Source organism: Staurois parvus, unplaced genomic scaffold (assembly GCF_062004578.1).
Source record: "Staurois parvus isolate SC_StPar_1 unplaced genomic scaffold, SC_StPar_1.0 ptg000287l, whole genome shotgun sequence".
Taxonomy (NCBI): domain Eukaryota; kingdom Metazoa; phylum Chordata; class Amphibia; order Anura; family Ranidae; genus Staurois; species Staurois parvus.
The window spans coordinates 21357739-21379669 of record NW_028318083.1 but is presented as its reverse complement, the minus strand read 5'-3'; the positions used below and the strand labels follow the sequence as shown (position 1 = coordinate 21379669).

At 41.3% G+C, this 21931-nt stretch overlaps 1 long non-coding RNA gene across 1 annotated transcript in view; it reads right to left on the bottom strand.

Moving 5' to 3' along the window:
• Positions 1-21931, bottom strand: part of LOC149458431 (uncharacterized) — a 95789-nt gene that overhangs the window by 17444 nt on the left and 56414 nt on the right. The window contains exon 2 of the long non-coding RNA XR_016313432.1: positions 14388-14496. This is a non-coding gene — a long non-coding RNA (uncharacterized LOC149458431). The remainder of the gene's footprint in view (positions 1-14387; positions 14497-21931) is intronic.

Below are 21931 nucleotides of genomic sequence, written 5' to 3'. Positions count from 1 at the left end.
CAAGGTTGACCCTATTCATCTTCTATCATTAGTTTTTTACCAATGTACAACTTGTCCAGCAGCAGTTCACTGTGAATCACTGAGCTTATGGAAGACTGAGAAAAATGTCCAATGGGGTGTGCTTTTAGGTGCTCCAATTTATCTCAAGGAGTTGTTGCAGGTTGCTTTTAAGTTGTTTTAAGCAGCTTTTTGCATTCACATTGGCTTAAAGTGATACAAAAGGCTTACATTTTAAAACAAAAATAACAAACATGTTTTAATTTCCTGCTCTTTGCAAGGGTTTTGCACAGAGCAGCCCAGATCCTCCTCTTCTCAGGTCCCCTGCTGGCACTCTGGGCTTCTCCCCCAGCCAAGTGCCCTCAGAAAGGACACTTGCTATGAGGACACTCATGGTGCTCACTCCCGAGCTTGGCCCCACTCTCTCCTTACTGGCTGTGATTGACAGCAGCAGGAGCCAATGCTCTCTCTGAGCTAATGAGGAGGCAGAGAGTCTGGACAGCAGCATCTCTTGCACATCACTGGATTGGGATCAGGATCAGGATTGGGCTCGGGTAAGTATTAGGGGAGCTCAAGGGAAAGCTGCTACTGAAGGTTTTTTAACTTCATGCATAGAATGAATGCAGGTAAAAAACCTTCAGGCTTTACACAACTGCATCCGACGCACCACTTTGCCTCTCGCACCTGATCACCCCCTAAGGACGAGAGCAATTGTTACATTTCCCCTACGGGCCTGGCGATAACTTTGTCATTACTTAAGATAAAAATGTAATGTAAATATATATATATATATATATATATATATATATATATATATATATACACACACACACTATATTGCCAAAGTATTGAGATACCCCTCCAAATCATTGGATTCAGGTGTTCCAATAAACCCCAAGGCCACAGCTGTAACAATCAAGCACCTAGGCATGCAGAGTGCTTCTACAAACATTTGTGAAAAATCGGTTGCTCTCAGGAGCTTAGTGAATACATGCATCGTACCATGATAGGTTGCCACCTGTGCAGTAAGTCCATCTTTGAATTTTCCTCGCTACCAAATATTCCATGATCATTGTTAGTGGTAATATCACTGTGGAAGCAACTGGGAACAACAACAACTCAGCCACGAAGTAGTAGGCCACGTAAAATGACAGCAGGGTAAGCACATGCTGAAGTGCACAGTGTGAAGAAGTCGCCAACTGTCTGTAGAGGCAGCAGCTAAAGACCTCTAAACTTTGTGTAGCCTTCAGATTAGCACATCAATAGCGTGTAGAGAGCTTCATGGAATGGGTTTTCATGGCCGAGCAGCTGCATCCAAGTCTTACATCACCAAGTGCAATGCAAAATGTCAGATGCAGTGGTGTTACGCATGCCACCACTGGACTCCAGTGCAGTGGAGACGTATTCTCTGGAGTGATGAATCACGCTTCTCTTTCTGGTAATCTGATGGACATGTCTTGGTTTGGCGGTTGCCAGGAGAACTGTATTTGCCTGATTGCATTGTGCCAAGTGTAAAGTTTGGTGGAGGAGAAATTATGGTGTGGGGTTGTTTTTTAGGGGTTGGGCTTGACCCCCTAGTTCCAGTGAAGGGAACTCTTAAGGCACCAGCATACCAGGACATTTTGGACAATTTCATGCTCCCAACTTTGTGGGAAGAGTTTGGGGATGGCCCCTTCCTGTTTCAACATGACACCAGTGCACAAAGAAAGATCCATAAAGACATGGATGAGCGGGTTTGGGGTGGAGGAACTTGACTGGCCTGTACAGAGTCCTGACCTCAACACGATAGAACACCTTTGGGATAAATTAGAGTGGAGACTGCGAGCCAGGCCTTCTCGTCCAACATCAGTTCCTGACCTCACAAATGCGCTTCTGGAAGAATAGTCAAACATTCCCATAGACACACTCCATAGAGAGCCTTCCCAGAAGAGTTGAAGCTGTTATAGCTGCAAAGGGTGGGCCACCTCAACATTGAACCCTACAGACTAAGACTGGGATGCCATTAAAGTTCATGTGCTTGTAAAGGCAGGCATCCCAAAACGTTTGGCAATATATACTATAAAAGGGGGTTAAACAGAGGAACGTATAATTAAAAAAACAAACAAAACTTTTTTTTCAGGTCGCTTTAACTGACTGCATCTGCATCTGCAGATTGAGAAGTTGATCTCTTTGATCTGTAGGTGAATAAACAAAAAGATACAAACGGAAACATTGTTTCTTTGTACGTTTCTGTATTCATGTTTGAGCAATGATGTTGATAAACATTGCCAGACAGCTTTTCTTTGACAGCTCCAGCTGTCAGAACTTTCTCTGTGTACTCAGCAACTCAGCAATGCTGCTTTGATTAATCAGAGCTGAATTGCTGAGTACTGTGACAGAGGAGGTCCTGGAAGCAGGGCAGGAGGACTGGACTTGTTACATATACCCTGTGCACAATGATGACATTTTTGTGCCATGTCTAACATACCCAGAGTCTGCAGCTGGTTAAAGTAGAACTAAACTCTCTAAACTATCAACATTAACTATTTTTATCCACTATGCTGTTAGCACTAGTAAATCGGAAGCTCTGTTATATTTACTTGTTATAACCTTTTTTTCATGTTTCTTCGGTTACTTACCAGTGTTTGGCCTAAGCAAAAATGATGTCATATATCCTAGAGTCTTCATGGGCATTTATTTTCATCTGGAGGGGAGAAAAGGTTTAAATACACCCTTCTGCTTGTATGCCTGAGCTAAGGGCAGACAAATGCCAGAAAGTAGTGATTGCTCAACACAAATAAAACATGGAGATAGATGGATAGATATTTGAGTTTGCTTTGAATAATAAAAATGAATGAAATCACATTTTTGGTTTGTGGTGCTCAAATATAGGTTTGTTCCGCTTTAAGGTGTCTCTAGATAAGGGGTATCAAACTGGCAGCCCTCCAGCTATTGTAAAACTACAAGTCCCATCATGCCTCTGTCTTTGGGAGATGTGATTTGAACTGTCAATCTTGCAATGCCTCATGGGACTTGTAGTTTGGCAACAGCTGGAGGGCCGCCAGTTTGACACCCGTGCTCTAGATAGATCAAAATTCGACCGTTTCATCAGGAACCAAGCAAATTTCAATCAGTTAGTGGTCATTTTTGTTTGACAAAAGTCAATTGCTAGATCAACTTCTCTCAAATGAGCAAGTCGGAACACATTTGTTGATCAAAAGGCTACAGCCACTGATCAGTGTATTCTGACAGTGCTAAATCCCGCTGTGATGATACTCCATTCTGACAGTGCTAAATGTCCAGGCTGGGGGGATTCCTCCATCCACCTTGTTTGTGTGGATACAGGAATCTGTTTGCTTTTTTTGTTCAGCCTGTGGATGAGGGAAAAAACCCAAAAACAAATCTAATCATCTATGGCCAGCTTTATATGGGGAACAGCAGCAGTTCAGAAGTAAACAGATACCCATATTCATGAGCCCTAAGTTATTTATTATTAATGTATTAATGATATACTATCATTATTACAAGTTACAACATATAACATTTTTTTGGGGGGGATTTAAATATGTTTAAAGCCATTTTTTTCTTTAGATGTTTTATGATGCAAAATACTTTACTGTTATGGATGCTAGATATTGGCAGAAGAAGCTAGACAAGGAGAGTTCAATTAATGCGTACAACATTTCCAGGCTAGCATTTGGCATTCAGGTGTCCATATATCATGCAGCAGTAAATGACCGCTGCTCAGTTCTCTGGCATTCTCAGAGGAGACAGTTCTCCTCCGAATGCCTGTTTATGAAGTGGTGTAGATCGCTTCTCCTAATGAAGAGAGACGCGGATCTACAAATGCTTTGAATGCTAGAAAACGTCCGCTGTTATTGTAATCTTGCAAGATTACAGTAAGAGATCAATCAAACACACAGTTTACTCAGCATCAGTAAATTACCGCTGCTTCGGTTGTGGCTGTCTCAGAGGAGACCGCTTAGTACCTCACTATACTGCACACACACACATCGTTCTTCTAACTTACTCTACCCCATCAAGGTTGTGAAAGGCAGGGGGGCTTTTTTCACTGTCTTGGGGGCTCTGATTGAAGAAGAAGGAAGTCAATAATCTTCCTCCTTCCTCCTCAATTCTCCCAGGATTCACTCTTCTCTTCCCGATTCTCCACCTCTGAGCTGGAGAATCTGGAGGGAGAATTTTCACACAGATGTGAAGGGCTGACATTGCTCCTTCATACACTGGGTATTTCTGATAGATTCTCTGTGTTCTGAGATGACCAGTGAAGAACATGTTCTCCACTGATCATCTCTGTTTCCTAAACCATTAATGATCGGAGATCAGCAATGATCCTTAGGATTGCTGCTGATCTCAGTTTCATAAAAGGACACCATAATACACGCAGAAAGCATTTCAAAGGACAGTGAATGAAGCAAATACAGAAGAAGGGGTAGCAAAGTATGACATTTGAAAACAAATGACAATTCAGGTTGATGCTTCCAAAGAAGGACTAAGTTTTATATTTTATGCCTCTAAGTCACTGACAGAAGTGTCGATCAACTAAGGGTCCATCCACACATAAACAAACAGCTGCCACACAGTAAAAAGCAGCATTTTACTGGCGAGCTGGTGGTAAGGTAGAGAGCTGGAGGTAGGTGGTGGTGTGGTGCACCATTCAGTGCATCACATTTTTTAGAGGAACAACACAAATTTTATATATTTTTCTTCATGTTTTGATTTGGAATAGAATGTGTAGTGTTCCCAATGCATTTGTGTGTATGGAAATAAAAGCTATTAGAAGGATTTTGAGCTTTATTCACTTTTTTCAACACACTGCTATTATTTTTAACACAACTGTATATATACACACACACACACCATATTTCCAAAAGAATTGGAACACCCCTCCAAATCATTGGATTCGGGTGTTCCAATAAACCCCATGGCCACAGGTGTAAAACTCAAGCACCTAGCCATGCAGACTGCTTCTACAAATATTTGTGAAAGAATGGATCGCTCTTAGGAACTCAGTGAATTCAAGCATTGTACCATGATAGGTTGCCAGCTGTGCAATAAGTCCATCTGTGAAATTTCCTTGCTACTAAATATTTCACGGTCAACTGTTAGTTGTATTATCACAGTGGAAGCAACTGGGAACAACAGCAACTCAGTCAAAAAGTGGTAGGCCACATAAAATGACAGAGTAGGGTCAGCGCATGCTGAAGCGCACAGTGCGCATAAGTCGCCAACAGTCTGCAGTTTTTTTCCCAAACAGACTTTATTTGAAGTGCACAAAAATGTCACTATATAGTGGTTTGTTGTGCTGCTGTACAGTGACATGTGATCCTGTCCAGTGCTTTGCAATAAAATGCATTTGTTCTGTGATCACTGCAGTACAGTGAATAGAACACATAGAAATAGTTACTTTTTGTGTGTCCTAGCGGTGACCTGCATTTTCCAGTGTGAAAAACTGCCAGTCAGCACAATAGAGTGTCCGTTTATGAAACCGAGATTAGCAGCGATCCTGGGGATTGCTGCTGATTTCGGTACATTAGTGGTTTATGAAACAGAGATCAGCAAAGAGCATGTTCTCTGCTAATCTGCTCTGCACACAGAGAATCTGCAATCAACAGACACAGAAATGGCTAGTTTATGAAGGAGCGATGTCAGCCCTTCACTGGCGATCTGTGTGAAAATTCTCCCTCCCATTCCAGCCCAGAGGTCTCCAGCCCAGAGGTGGAGAATCAATAAGAAAAAGGTGAATTGTTCTGAGGAGGAAGGAGGGAGTTTTTGGACTTTCTTCTTCCTTCAGAGCCTCCAAGACAGTGGAAAAGTCTCCTTGTCTTTCACAACACCCCCAAAACATTAGAGCAGTTTATAAATATATTTGTGTGTGTATGTATATATATATTTATAAACTTTTTTTTATTATTGTGTACATGTGTACTGAGGAGAGCTGCCACCTCAGCAGAGGTAATTTGCCACTGCTTAATAAACTGACAGCTGTGTGTTTTACTGATCTCTTGTTACTGTAATCTTGCTAGATTTTGCGAGATTACGGCAACAACATCCGTTTTCCAGAGTTCAAAGCATTTGTAGATCGCTTCTTTCCTCATCAGGAGAAGTGATCTACACCGCTTCATAAACAGGCACTCAGAGGAGAACTGTCTCCTCTGAGAATGCCAGAGAACATAGCAGCGGTCATTTACCACTGCTTGATAAACGTACACCTAGGTGTGAATTGGCTCCAAACCCAAATAAAAAGGTGATGTAAAAACATTTTCATCAGTCCATAAATGGGCAACATGTAACTATGGGATCCAATTAGTAGACAGTGGAAGTAAACATTAAGAAGTTTTGCAACTGCCTGAACTAGGTTACCAAGAATGGAGCTAAGACTATGGAACAGGGGCGGACTAGGATTTTTTGAGTTTAGGCAAGGACACAGGGGCCCCATGATCCCCTATTACCTGGGGGCCCCATGAGTTGTCAGTCCACCCCTGCTACGGAAGTATGACATTGGTGTGAGTTGCAAGCCTGGCAACAAGATCCACATTGTTTACACTCTAAGCAGACTGCCAAGCCAAGGATAATATTGATGAAGCATTTGAGAATCAGGCACATTTAATTATTTGGGAGAAATACATATAATTGAAAGAACTCAATGATCACACAGCTAATTAGAAGCAGAGCCTGAGATTTACTGTATCTGTTTGCCATGAATAAATGAATGCTCAAACTGAGGAAATAGTGTTTAAATGCTCACTTTGTCTACAGGATCACTGTTCCAGTCCACTTTCATTGAGGTGCTGCAAGTCAATATTCTAAGGCATTAAACATAAGACGTTTACATCTGACAATGAACCTTCATTTTCCTGAACAGAATTGAAAAGGTTTACTTAAGTTTAGGATATAAGCATATAACTTTCAGTCCTGCTCACTACCAAGGAACATGTTGAAAGAACCAAACTGAGTAGAGTAAAATTCTACACTTCCATTCTGGAGAACAGGAACACACTTATTGTACACCCAGGGCTTTTTTTCAGTGGGGATGCAGGGGAACGCAGTTTCGGCACCTCCAGCACTGAAAGTTTGTAAAGGCAAGGGGTGCTGGAGGATCTGTTTTTGCTGGCTGCTGGGGGATCTATTGTCACTGAATGGATCTATTTTTGTGTGGTGGTCTATTGTTGCTGGTGGGGATTAAACCCTGATTCACATATATGCGGCCGTGCAGGACGCATTTTGCGTGGGCACAAGAGCCCATTCATTTGAATGGACTCCCGTGCCCCGTGACACTCAGGGAAGAAGTCCCTGCACTTCTTCTGAAAACGCAGCCCGCACTGGAACCTCGGTTCCCAGTATGGTTGCGTTTTCTAGTGCGGGCGGCGTGCCATTAGGTCCGCATTCTTATGTGCAGGTGGTACGGCTGCACGGATTTTCATGTGGATCCACGGCAGCACCACCCGCACATATGTGAACCAAGCCTTATTATTGGTGGGGGTCAATTGATCCTGGAATGGTGCTACTGTTGAGGGAGGAGTCTATTGTCTATTGATGCTGGCTGCTGAGAGATCTGTTGTAGATGCTGGAATGTATGGTTGCTAGGGTGGTATTTTGTTTTGGGGGTCCATTGTTGCTGGTGGAATCTTTTGCTGATAGGGGGGGGTCTAATGCTACTGGTTGTGGGGGATCTATTTTTCTGCTTTTCTTGTTATCACTTACAAATTCCAAACAAATTATTTAGCACCACAAAATTATACCTGGCTCTCTATTCCCTAAAAGTTGTGGTACTTTGTTCTGTTATGTATGAGTGTCTACAATGTATATCATATTATAATGTTTGGCCTACTACAGTCTTTAGAGCAGTTGTTTTGAGCAGTGCGTGATCCACCTTTAACCACTTGCCTACCGGGCACTTTTACCCCTTCATGCCCAGGCCAATTTTCAGCTTTCAGCGCTCTTATACTTTGAATGACAATTGCGCGGTCATGCAACATTGTACCCATATGGAATTTGAATAATTTTTTTCACACAAATAGAGCTTTCTTTTGGTGGTATTTAATTGCCACTGGGTGTTTTATTTTTTGCACTATAAACAAGAAAAGAGCAAAAAAAAAAGTTTTTCTTTGTTTCTATTATAAAATTTTGCAAGCAGGTAATTTTTCTCCTTCACTGATTTGCGTTGATGAGGCTGCACTGATACACAGAACTGATGAGTACTGATGAGGTGGCACAAATAGGCGGCACTGATGGGCACTGATAGGCTGCACTGATGAGGTGGCACTAATGAGGTGCTACTGGTGCGCATTGATGAGGAGGCACTGATGATGCTGCACTGATATGCAGCAATGATGGGTACTGATAGGTGGCACTGATGGGCAGCACTGACTGGCGGCACTGTTGGGCACTGTTGTGCTGCACTACTGGGCACTGATGGGTGGCACTGCTGGGCACTGGTGGGAGGCACTACTGGGCACTGTTGGGCACTGGTGGGTGGCACTGCTTGGTGGCACTGCTGGGCACTGATCATCAAGTAACTGATCATCAGTCAGTGCCCTGATGATCAGCGCCGATCTGCTCTCTGACAGTTGCTGGTTATCGGCAGTACTTTCCTCATGCTGTGACAGCGTAAGGAAAGTGCAGCCGGTAACCGGCAACTGTATTTACTCAGTGATCTGCTGTGTCATTGGACACAGCTGATCATGTGGTAAAAGGCCGCTGTGATTGGCCTTTTACCTCATCACCTGAGCAGCTTCTGGGAGGATGACATATGACGCCCGTGTCATATCATATGACTGGACAACCGCACTGTAGCCATCATTTGGTTATAGAGTGGTTGGCAAGTGGTTAAAAAAAGACAGTGGTTGCTGTTTTTTATGTGCTTTCCTCCCATTCATTTATGGTTTGCACTGTTATAACATTTGTAATAATGCAGTGGTAAATAAAATCTGATTTTTAAAAAATAATGTAAATGATCAATATTTTGTTAGTACAGCCTGCCTCCATTTACCACAATGCAGACACCATCCACTCACTTAAATATAATTTACCTAGCAGAACTAGAGGCAAAACTTTTTTTATTTTATTTTGGATAGAGTAAGAGAGGGTTAAAACCCCTGTCATTTTTTTTCACCATGTATGTCCCACTGTGGAGATTTCCCTTCACTTCCTGTCCCATAGCCAAAACAGGAAGTGAGAGGACATCCCTAGAAATTTAGGGAATTCATTGGGGACCTCCAGGTCACAGAACTAGTGTTTCTAATGGAAGATTTCCCCTCAATTACTTTCCCTGGGACAAAATTTGGGATTTTCTTTTACTGTCACTTTGAAGGATAATGGTAAACAAAACAATAAAGAAAGTGAATCTCCTTGATGGGGGCACAGACAACAAAAAACTGACACTTGTTCTAATACATTATTATTATACAGTATTTATATAGCGCCAATAAGTTTTCTCAGCGCTGTACATTATAGTGGGGGACAGTACATGATACAATACAGAAACAATACAATACACGAGGGGTTCAAGGGCCCTGCATCTCCACTAGGTCCCAAAAAAAAAGCGTTTTGCCTTTAGTTATACTTTAAATACTCCTAGAAACACTGCACACAAGATTGCAGAAAAAATAGAACACATAGCCTCGGTGATAGGACCCCAAAAACATTTTTTAAATTGTATTTGTCTTTCTGTATTCTGTTGTTTCAGTTTTTCTGTATTCCTGGGGTCTAAGTATGAGCTTTTTCTTGTTTTACAATTTTCTTTTGTACTGTTTTCACTCAATTTTGTGTACAGTGTTGATAGGAGTATTTTAGCATGCTCTAGTTTATCATGTTCAAGTGCACAATTGGTGTTACAGTGCTTGTAGTTTCCCAAATGTGGGCAAACTGTTTTACTGCTTTTGTACTGTTTATAGTCATTGTTGTGTTTCCTAAGATTTATGTATGCATACAACCTGTATACATTATGTAACTTTCTAATTATAACTATAATAGAAATCCCATTCTTGTGGTTGTAATATGCTTACTCATTTTTGATGTACAAATGACAAAAGAGACTGCAAAAAGATAGCTATTTAAAGGAAAATGGAGAAAGATTATACCCTTTGTGAGGTGCTAGTCTTCCTGTGCCAATAACCCAGTTTATTCATTTCTTGCTCTGGTAAACCATAAACCATAATGGAAAAATCTCCCCAGTGAAGCCAGAAAAAATGCATACACAAATCATACCCTTTCCCCACTCTGTTTTTCATTTCAGTTGAATTGTACTGCTTTATAGGAGGGAGACTGGGTCATAATGCAAAAAGCCAAAGGATCACACTATCAAATTGTAAAACCTCTGTATTAGATGCTTCCAGATGTTTCCTGTCTCAAACTGAGGATGAAGCTGATTAAAAGAAACGGATCACTAATTTCAGAGGGAGTAAATGAGGACTACAACCTAAGTAAAACAATAGAGGATACCCTATATTTAAATATGCACCATCAAAAACTGACAATACAAACATTAGCACAGTGGACCCACAACCTTCAACAAAATGATCAGATAGGGAAGTCTCTGTTTATCAATATGCATCATATTATGGTTACAAATTATATGTAATGTTATGTTGTATTGTTGGTTCAGTGTGTGGCTTAAGATATTTTGTTTTTATTAGACATTTAATATACTGTTTGAGGGCACCAAGCATCTTGTCTCCAGACACCAAGCATAAAATGCCACAATAGAACTTTGCAGCCAACACCCATTTATTCTATTGTTTTAGTATCTGCAGACCTTATGAAATAACCTCCGAGTAGCCATTTTTTAAATCAATATAAGGCACTTCTATAAAAATATTTATACATGGAGGAGGAGAATGCCAAATACCTTTTTCTTCTGAGCACCTAAATACCTCAGGTGCCCCCCATTCATCTCTTGGGCCCTTCTGTCCTTTGGGAACCCTTAAAGCAGCACTGGCTCCACAGATTGGACTTTAAGAATAAGTTCACTTCATTTACACCCATACTTAGGGTGTAACATGCAACATGTTACCAAAGAGCACCTGACCACACCGCTCTGATCCCCCGCTGTGGCAGCAGTTGGGGGATCTTCTCCTCGCACCTGCTGTTACAATTTAAAAAGAGTCGGACATGTGGGGGTCAACCCACACAGCCGTATCATTCATTCACAGAGTTCTGTGAATGAACGAACTATAACTACCAACTGCCATGGTGGCAGATGTCTTGTAGTTCCCAGCGAATTGCAAGTGCACTCCTTTATCTTCCTGCTCTCCATTAACTGTCTGTCTATACAGAAGGTATAGGTAGACAGCTATACTGAATGTCTGCTGGAGCCTGGCATTGCACCTGTGATCAACTAATCATGGATGCAATGCTCTGCAGGCTCCAGAAAAAAAAGCAAATTTTTTTACCTCCAAAAAAAGTGCATGTATTTTTGTAAAAGGTGAACTTAACCTTTAAAGAACAAAGCTTTAGCACAAAGCTAAGTATCTTTATTTTAGTTATGTGCCTGCAATTTTCAGATTTAACTGGACTCAGCTGAAAAAAGTGTCTGTTGGTTTTATAAAATAGGGATCCTTACCCAGGCTTGATAGCTTTGTTAACTGAACCTATTGCATTTTAGCCCTGCATAAGCTGAGCAATATTAAGTGTGTATGTGTATCCATGCTGCATTAAAGAGGAAATAATATAAAATTAAATGTGAAGTCAACATCTTATTGAATGTAAAGATACACTATATGGCCAAAGGTATTGGGACGCCTGCCTTTACACGCACATGAAATGTATTGGCATCCCAGTCTTAGTCTGTAGGGCTCAATATTGATTGACCCACCCTTTGCAGCTATAACAGCTTCAACTCTTCTGGGAAGGCTGTCCACAAGGTTTAGGAGTGTGTCTATGGGAATGGTTGACCATTCTTCCAGAAGCGCATTTGAGAGGTCAGGCTCTGATGTCAGATGAGAAGGCCTGGCTCACAGTGCCCACTTTAATTTATCCCAAAGGTGTTCTATCGGGTTGAGGTCAGGACTCTGTGCAGGCCAAGTTCCTCCACCCCAAACTCGCTCATCCATGTCTTTATGGACCTTGCTTTGTGCACTGGTGCGTAGTCATGTTGGAACAGGAAGGGGCCATCACCAAACTGTTCCCACAAAATTGGAAGCATGAAATTGTCCAAAATGTCTTGGTATGCTGATGCCTTAAGAGTTCCCTTCACTGGAACTAAGGGGTCAAACCCAACCCCTGAAAAACAACCTCCCACCAAAATCCCCCTCCACCAAACTGTACACTTGGCACAATGCAGTCAAGCAAGTACTGTCCTCCTGGCAACCATCAAACCCAGACATGTCCATCAGATTGCCAGACAGAGAAGTGCGATTTGTCACTCCAGAGCATGTCTTCACTGCTCTAGAGTCCAGTGGTGGCGTGCTTTACACCGCTGCATCCGACACTTTGCATTGCACTTGGTGATTTAAAGCATGGATTCAGCTGCTTGGCCATGGAAACCTATTTCAAGAAGCTCTACACACTGTTGTTGTACTAATCTGAAGGCCACACAAAGTTTGGAGGTCTTTAGCTATTGACTCTGCAGACAGTTGATGACTTCTGCACACTGTCTGTTTCAGCATGTGCTTACCCTGCTCTGTCATTTGTTGTTCCAAGTTGCTTCCACTTTGTTATAATAAAAAAACAGTTGACCGAGGAATATTTAGTAGCAAGACAATTTCACGGAAGGACTTCATGGTACCACACTTGAATTCACTGAGCTCCTGAGAGCGACTCATTCTTTAACAAACATTTGTAGAAGCAGCCTGAATGCCTAGATGCTTGATTGTATACACCTGTGGCCATGGAGGTGATTGGAACACCTGAATCCAATGATTTGGAGGGGTGTCCCAATACTTGTGGCAATATAGTATACCTTTAAATGACATTGCGTTTTAAAACTAATGGTAAATGCTAGTATTTAGATGTTTGTTTCCCCCATGATTGAGATATTAAATCAGATTACAACATTGTAGGAAGCCATCTGGATCCTGTGTTAAGCTGTGTGAACTCAGAAGTTAATCCATACTTTACAATAAAACAGTAACTGTTAGTTGGAAGAAAGCAATCTCTGCTCACTTTGAGACAGGATATATTATCTTCCTGACACCCTGTTCCTGTCTTTTAATGACAGCGATCAATGTACATCTCTCATCTTCTAAAAAGGATGCAATGCTGTCTTCTAATATACTTAAACTGGATGATTTTTTTTAACCAAATATGATCCAGAGCCATTTTCACATCTCCATTTTTGTAGATAAAAAATCTTTCTTTTGGTAGTAATTTCTATTAAGAATTATTCTTTATCATTTAAAGGCAAAAAGAAGTAATAGAAAAATATGAGGGGGTTCTATTTTGGTAAGTGATCATTTTAAATAACTAGTGCTACTATAAAAATCAGCTTATGTTTTTATAACAAAGCATAGCACCTTTTTTGAAATTGAATGCAGGAATTTTAAATCTTTTGTGAGTTTGAAACACTAACACTAAAGAATTGTTGAAAACGTAAAAAAAAAATCATACAAATGATATAAAAATGCTTTAAATAATGTTAAAATTAGAACAAGAGAGGCAGGAGTCATTTTCAGCTAGTTAGAGATCACTAGGGCCTAACAATAAGTAACATCAAAATGACTTTATAGTTTAAAAAATATATATTTCTTGCTTTGCTGCAGTGATTCCTGTTGAACAATGGTTGCACAATAACTAACAGCACTAACAGCAACTAACTACAATGTAACTTTTTTATTTTACATTTTAACAAGCAATGGTGTATCATTTTGTTACAGCAATCAATAGCAAGAGCTGCTGAGACCAGGTGTCCTTTACACCATTCACATTGATGCGACTTGTCATGTAATTTGACAGTTCAAATCAGGGGTGGACTGACAACGCATGGGGCCCCCGGGCAATAGGGGATCATGGGGCCCCTGTATCCTTGCCCAAACTCAAAAAAGCCTATGAAAAAGGTACCTTGGGCATCTCATGGGGCCCCCTACTGACCCTGGGCCCTCGGGCAGTGCCCGAGTTTCCAAATGGTCAGGCCGCCTCTGGTTGAAATCACATGAAACATTGCTCCCTAAGATCAGCAATAAATCCATTCTAATCGGTGTGACTCTTACTTCATTGGAGTCAAACCGATTTGAAAAGTAGTTCCTGCACCACTTTTGCTGATTTCTGGTGCAACTTGCATTGACATCTGTGCATTCATGTGAAGTTACATGATTTCAAAGTCGTATTCAGTGTGAAGCAGGGCTAACTGTCAAATTGACAGTGGATTCCAAAATTTACAATCACAGGTGTTTACCTGGTGGGGAAGGACTGTAGGGCATAGTATGAATACTTAATTGGTTAAAAGGTTTGTTTACCTTAATGGTATCCTTGCCAGGACAAGGTCCTCTGGTACCCAAGGTGTGGATGCCAAAGTGCCCCCTTCAATCCAAGCTCTTTATTTGGAATGATAAAATGAAAATGTTTCTATAAAAACAGTAAAAGAAAAAAGGTTATGAGAAGGAAATTAAGGAGTTAATTAAAACAATTTGGCAAAATTGTATCAAAATCCAATACTGAAATGTAATATATTGGAGCTTACTAGTGCTTGGTGAGATGGTTGCATTTGTTTTCTTTTTCCAAGCTTCTTTTGCTTTATTTTCACCCCTTAATCTTGCAAATAATACATTTCCTATTCCTGGTTGGCTATGTCACTCCTTCACTGTATCTATGGTGGGAGCCAAGGTTGTCAGTCTAGACTGCTCTCCAGATTTGAACTACATACTGTTCATTTCCATATCTCTTCATTTGAATTACATAAGGCCAGGGGAGCAGGGTGGATGCTAGTTTACAAAAATTAGCTAGGAAACGAATATATTCTTTGGTGCATCTTACAATAAGGAACAAAGACACTACATTCGGCAAGATCAACATGTTTCTTCTGCATTCGGTACAAATATTATTAGCTTGAAAAAAAAAAAGCAAACTAGTCCAGTCACCACATCTAAAGCCGGTACACTGCAATATATTTCAAGTCTGTCTGTGGTTTATTTACCTTTAACTAAAATGTTAAAGTGGAAATAAAGGGAGGATACTCACCTTCCTGGCACTGGAATAGACTCCCTCAAGAGTTGGTTCTGGCAAGCTCAGTGGATTGCTTAAAAAAAGGCCTGGATTCTTTCTTGAATACACAGAATATAATTGGTTACTAACATTCAGCCCTGGTTCGCACTGATGCAGTGCGAAATTCGCAGCGTTTTCTGTGCGAATTCCGCACCGCATCACAATTGCACCCTGTTCATGGGAACCACTACGGGTGTGTATGTTAATTAACAACACCCCAAAAGTGGTCCGCAAAACGCGGCGTGATGTGCAGAATCGGATCACATAGGTGTGAATACCCATGCAATCCGATTAAAGTGCAGACCCGAAAAAGGGTCCTGCTCCTTTTTGGTGTGGTGCAGTGCGATTAGAGCCATACAAAATTGCATGTGATTTGCACAGGAATGCGGTTCCTGTTCAAATCACATGCGATATACTGCACCGCACATATTTGAACCCAGGCTTATAGGTAAAGTTGATCCAGGGAATATCCGATTGCCTCTCAGGGGATCAGGAAGGAATTTTTTCCCAGCAGGAGGAAATTGGATCATGCTTTGCTGGGTTTTTTTGCATTCCTCTGGATCAACTGTCGGTATAGGATTATAACTTTTTTTTTTTTGTAATGGTTGAACTGGATGGACTTTTGTCTTTTTTCAGCCAGACTGACTATGTAACTATGACATCCTCTCCTGTGTGCCAGGTTTTGCCCATCTTCATTGATCGGTGCGGGATTCCTGTGTATGCAAAAAGGAGTGAACCATCGCAGTGTACAGGATTGGTCAGGCCTCTCTAAACTGAGCTGGGCTTCCTGTGATTTGTCCATTTTATAATGACATTAGAATCACGTATCTGGTACAAAACATTTTTTAGTTGGTGCTACAAACAAGAATGCGTGTAAACATAAGAAGTCTATATACAAATAACTAATATAAAAGTGGCATAAAATTGCTAAGGGATAAATAGAAAGTGACTGCAAAGTCCTGCAATTTACACAGGGAGAATACAACTCTTCCTATATAATCATCAGAGCTTTGTAAAAGCTGGGTACTGTCCTCTGTTTACCAGGAGCACACAAAGCTGAGAGTGGAGCAAAGTGCTGCTGATTTCCCTGTGTAATCTTCAATAGCAAAGCCAGGTATAGCAAAGGCAGGAGAGGGTCCCTTCCCAGCTGCACCCTGCAGCATGGTGCCCAAGGCAAGTACTTCTTCTGCCTCTGCCTCCATCTGGCTCTGAGCTATATCTGTTTGAAGCAATCCATATAAAGTTGAAAATAAAAATGAAAATCATATTTAAAAGCTTAGCAATTAAAGATGATAGAATCAAGAAAATCTGTGATTCATCACGTTTTTATTCTCCTAAGTATCAGCAGCAGATCTGGTTAATCTGCCTAGACCTATGTAATTAGAGAATCCAGGGAAAACATAAATTGTATGATTCTCTGCAGACTAGAAAAATCTGAATGCTGGATACTTTTTAACAGCAGAGACCACAAATACTGTTTAATTCACAAGCAGCTTCAACACAAATACAGTGATTTACAAAAAGTGGAGAGTAAAAAATTTGGTACAGCTGTGCGTGGTAGCCAATCAGCTTCTAACATCAGCTTGTTCAATTAAGCTTTGACAATAAAACCTGGAAGCTGATTGGTTTCTATGCAGAACTGCACCAAATTTTGCACTCTCCAGTTTTAGTAAATCAACCCCATAGTTTGCTGGCATGCAAGTATAAGTGACAGATGACACTACTCTAGTGACGATTTTAACCCTTCCAATGCCATGTCCGTACACCATACGGACCTGACAGCAGCGGGTTTTGTACACAATCCAGTGGCTACAGGCACCAGGATTGTGTATAAAACTAACAGACAGACTCCTGCCTGTTAGGTGGAAGCAGTCAGGTGGCTTCGCTGCTTCCATGTACCCCCATGGGCACAGCTTGCCCATTTGCAAGGGCCCAGGGACAGCCATGGTGGGTGCTGGTGGGTGGATGGAAGACAGGAGAGCAGATGAACTTCTGCTCCCCTCCCCTTCTTTGTGTGACCTGAAAGGCGACGTCCATGACGTCACTTCCGGGTCACGGCTGTCACTTTCCCAGCTAGAATAGCCAGGGAAAGATGTATTGCAATGCTGTTTGCATTGCAACACATCTAATGGATTTATTATGGAATAATGGGAAAACCTTCTAGGTTATTCAGGAGTGTCTTGGCAAAATTTCCAAAAATTGACACAAATTGCCCAAAAAATTGACAACTAACCAGAGAGTGTATCAAGCCTGCCTTTTCGTTACACAAAGCTAGTGACATCCTAACAGCCAATTACATCAGTTGATAAGGAGGACATTAAAGGCCCCCCCCCCCCCGCAGCATCCTTGTTTTCCTCTCCCCTGCCCCTCTTTGTCAGCACTGGGGTAATGTTAGCAGAGAGAGGGAGAGAAACTGAAGGAGAAGATAAATGCTAGGATACTAGTCAATACCAGTTTGCAAAGGTGGAGGAACAAATCATTCAATCAGTTTGAAGGCCCATTGACACTTTTATATTCAGCTCACCTTGCAGCCCACAATCAGATCCTATGGGACAGAGCACATGCACCACTGCCTGATCATCAGTAATGTAATTTTGTTATTCTCTTCTACTGACCACCCCAGGGTACAAAGCCAAACAACTTTACTGCTATACACACCAAATGGCTTTATCCAGCTAGAAGGCAGGGCTTGTTCTGTGTTAGAAGAGGTCTTCTCTCAAAGCTGCCTATCACCACAGTGAAAGGGGTAACTCTTACATTTCTATTATTATTGGTTTGATGCAAATGCACAAAGCCCATCAGGCAGAGAGCATTTAAGGCTGATGAAGAATGGACCAGTAATTGCAAGCAATACTCCCTATTTTGAGCATCACTGTCAATTACCAAGCCATTTCTGACCACCTAGGTGGTAATGAAAAGCACAGAGCAGTGCAGGGGATTAAAGAACTGCACTTACTGTACAAGGGGGAAGTATAACAATTCATCCCAGGTCACAGTCAAACTATGGGAAGATGCAAAGATATCTCCTTGCCACTTATTATGGCAGATACAGGATACAGGATACACATTATGTGCGGGCATAACCTGAGTGGAAATCTCCCAGAACTGAGACAGCTGTCATGGGAACAGGTGTCCTCGTTGAAAGTTTTTTTTCTCACCACATGTTCTATTAATGATTACTGGATTTCCCATCATTTTATGCCCAGGTGGTATTAAATGCAAATGGATAAAGGGTGAAAATCCCCATCAGACACATGCATAACAATAAAACAACTGTCAAAGGCTATACACCTTCCTTATTTTATCAAAGAAGGTACATTTTTACTGAATGGAAAGGAGAGAAGTGAGGAGGTAAAGAGATGGAGAGACATCTGCCACCACCATGTATACTGATGAAAGGTATAGAGATCAAACAAAGTTTTTAAACCTATATAATCAATCTTTTTTTCCTTCAGAACAGTCAACAAAGGGATGTCTGCCACTATCATAAACATGAGATGGTAATCTGATCCAGCAAAAAATGTCTGTCATCTCATATCAGTGGTCAATCTTATGGTATTCTAGGTAGAGTATTTTTGAGCAAAAACTAAATATAGGAACAGAAGCAGGAGATTCAGGTAAAATGGTCTGTTCAAAGTTCTGTTGTGTAAGGAAGATTTAACCAAAATGTACAAAATCCTTCTCCAAATCAGAAAATATGGGGACATACCAAAAAGATAAATACAGATACTATAACCCCTGTGACAGTGATAGCTTGGGTGCTCAAAAACTGATATTTTCACATTCAAATTCACTAACCTAAGGGGAAAAACTCCATTTAAAATGATATTACAATACAAAAAAAATGTTGCTCACTCTTCATTTATTTTTGAATATTCTATATGATCACCAAGGACCTGTAAGTTACTTAACTGCAATGTACCTCGCTATGAAGTTCAGATTATTGATCATATCAGTTTTACAGCTCAAAAATGCATTTAGGTTTTGGTCCAATCTGCTTGTAATCCAACATGATAGGAGCAGGGGCAGACTGACCATTTGGAAACTCGGGCGCTGCCCGAGGGCCCGAGGTCATTAGGGGGCCCCAGGAGATGCCCCTGGTACCTTTTTCATAGGCTTTTTTGAGTTTGTGCAAGGACACAGGGGCCCCATGATCCCCTATTGCCCGGGGGCCCCATGAGCTGTCAGTCCGCCACTGGATAGGAGTGTTCTTAGAGTTCCAAACTCAACACTTGTGGGAGGGCTGCTTGCTCATCTTCAGGAGCCATCCACAAGGTGATGATGCCGCTTCTGTGTTAGATCAGGTGTGACTGGAATCCCTCCCCGAAAATAGCTCCTCCACATACAAGTACCACATACCAAAGTTCAAGAATTTACTGTCAGCAATCAATCCATCCATCAATCAAATGTGCTTTAAGTGTCTGAATGTTAAAGAGTTTTTCGAAAATATACAAGTAACAACTACAGTAAAGTTGCTTTTGGTGGTGAATGGTCTAAGAAAAAATACAGTTCTTTCTTTTTGCATGCACCCCCAAACATCGGAGAAAGAAATACATTTTTATTCTCCATATTTTAAAAAATATAATCCCACTCCAGCCTGCACACTGCTCAACAGGCACTTTTTTTACACTTTCTTTAAAGGAACACTGCATACCTTCCTCTGTTACTTAGTGAAGATTTATTTTGAACCACAAGAAGCAGAGATGCATTTTGTACAACAGAACCATGTGCTCTTGCACAACACACGTCTGAGCTCTTTGTAATTCTGAATCCTTCTAGAGTCACAGACAAAAAAGGATTTGTGAGAACTCAATAAAGAGCACTCTTCATTCTTTCTTGAACAAAAACCCTCTTAATATGTTACACTTCCTTTAACCACTTGCCTACCGGGCACTTTTACCCCCTTCCTGCCCAGGCCAATTTTCAGCTTTCAGCGCAGTCGCACGTTGAATGACAATTGCGCGGTCATGCATCACTGTGGCCAAACAAAATTTGTATCATATTTTTGAGAAAGATAGAGCTTTCTTTTGGTGATATTTATTCACCACTGTTTTTTTTTCTTTTTGCTAAACAAACTAAAAAAGACTAAAAATTTTGGAAACAAAAGTTATTTCTTAGTTTATGTTATAAAATTTTGTAAATAAGCAATTTTTCTCCTTCACTGATGTGCACTAATGAGGCTGCAGTGATGGGCACTGATGGGCACTGATAGGCAGCACTGATGAGGAGGCACTGGTAGGTGGCACTGATGGGCACTGACAGACATCACTGGTTGGCATTGACAGACATCACTGATGGGCACTGAAAGGCAGCACTCATATATGGCACTGATAGGCAGCACTGACTGGCACCGATAGTTAGCACTGATTGGGACTGTTAGGCAGCACTGACAGGCACTGATAGGTGGCACTGGTAGGCGGTACTGATTGGCACTAATAAGTGGCACTGATAGGCGGCACTGATAGGGGGCAATGAAAGGCAGCTCTGATTGGCACTGGTATGTGGCATTGATGTGTACTGGTATGCACTGATATGTTGCATTGATGTGCACTGATAGGCACTGACAGGTGGCATTGATGGGCACTCACAGGTGGCACTGATGGGGCAACACTGATCATCAGTGCCCTGATGATCAATGTAGATGTCCCCTCTGAGGAATGCCGCTTACCGGCTCTCCTCTCCTCACACGCTGTCAGCGTGAGGAGAGGACTGCCGATAACTGGCATTCCTTTTTACATGCGATCACTGTGATTGGACACAGCTGATCAGATGACAGAGCCGATGTCATCGGCTCTTTACAGTGATTGGTGATCTGCTGTGTCCCAGGGGGTGCGCATACGCAGTTAGAGTGGGAGGACATCATATGACATCCTCCCAAGAGGAGAGAGCCGCCGCCCACCCGTCATTCCCTTATATGGAGGGCAGGAGGCGGTTAAAGAAACACGGCACCTCTGTTGCCTAACCACTTTAACTCCAGAAGGTTTTATAGCTTTCATTGCCTGACCATTATTTTTCTATTCAGCACTGTGCTACTTTAACTGCCAATTGTGCGGTCATGCAACACTTTACCCAAACAAAATTATATCATTTTTTTCACACAAATAGAGCTTAATTTTGGTGGTATTTAATTTTAATAGATAAACAAAAAAGACTGAACATCTTGAAACAATATTTTCTACTTTCTGTTATAAAACATATGCAATGAAAAATTTAAAAAAAAATGTCTTCATAAATGTAGGCCAAAATGTATTCTGCTACATGCTCTTGGTAAAATAGCTCTTTTGTATATGGAAGGTCATCCAAGGTATCCCTTTTCCACCAGGCATTGACAGGTCACTATAGCATTTTCCAACTCATCTCCTTTCATCAACTTCCCCTCTGTGGAGCACCAGTGGTAAACAAGTCAGAAATGCACACTTTCTATAAATTCAGCAAATGTTGCTTCTCACTCTCTTGGAAATTCCTCATGCATACAGAATTCATAACTTTACTCTCGATCTGCTCAGAGTCATCATTAAAAAATAAACAAACTCATAGTGTAGCATATTAAACATCCAGAACGGCAAATCATAAATTCATATACTATCATAGCATGCTGCTGTATGGCCATCCCTTTAAGTAAACATACCCCAGGCACTCTGAGTGTATAAAAGGCTCATCGGACACTTATGAAGGAATGCTAATATGCAGGACATCCAGGTTTTCCCTGTCTTCACCAGGAAACCACCATATATTGCCCAGCTCTAATTTTCAGATATACCTGAAATTACTCCATCCTCATTAGGATGATAGCATATGG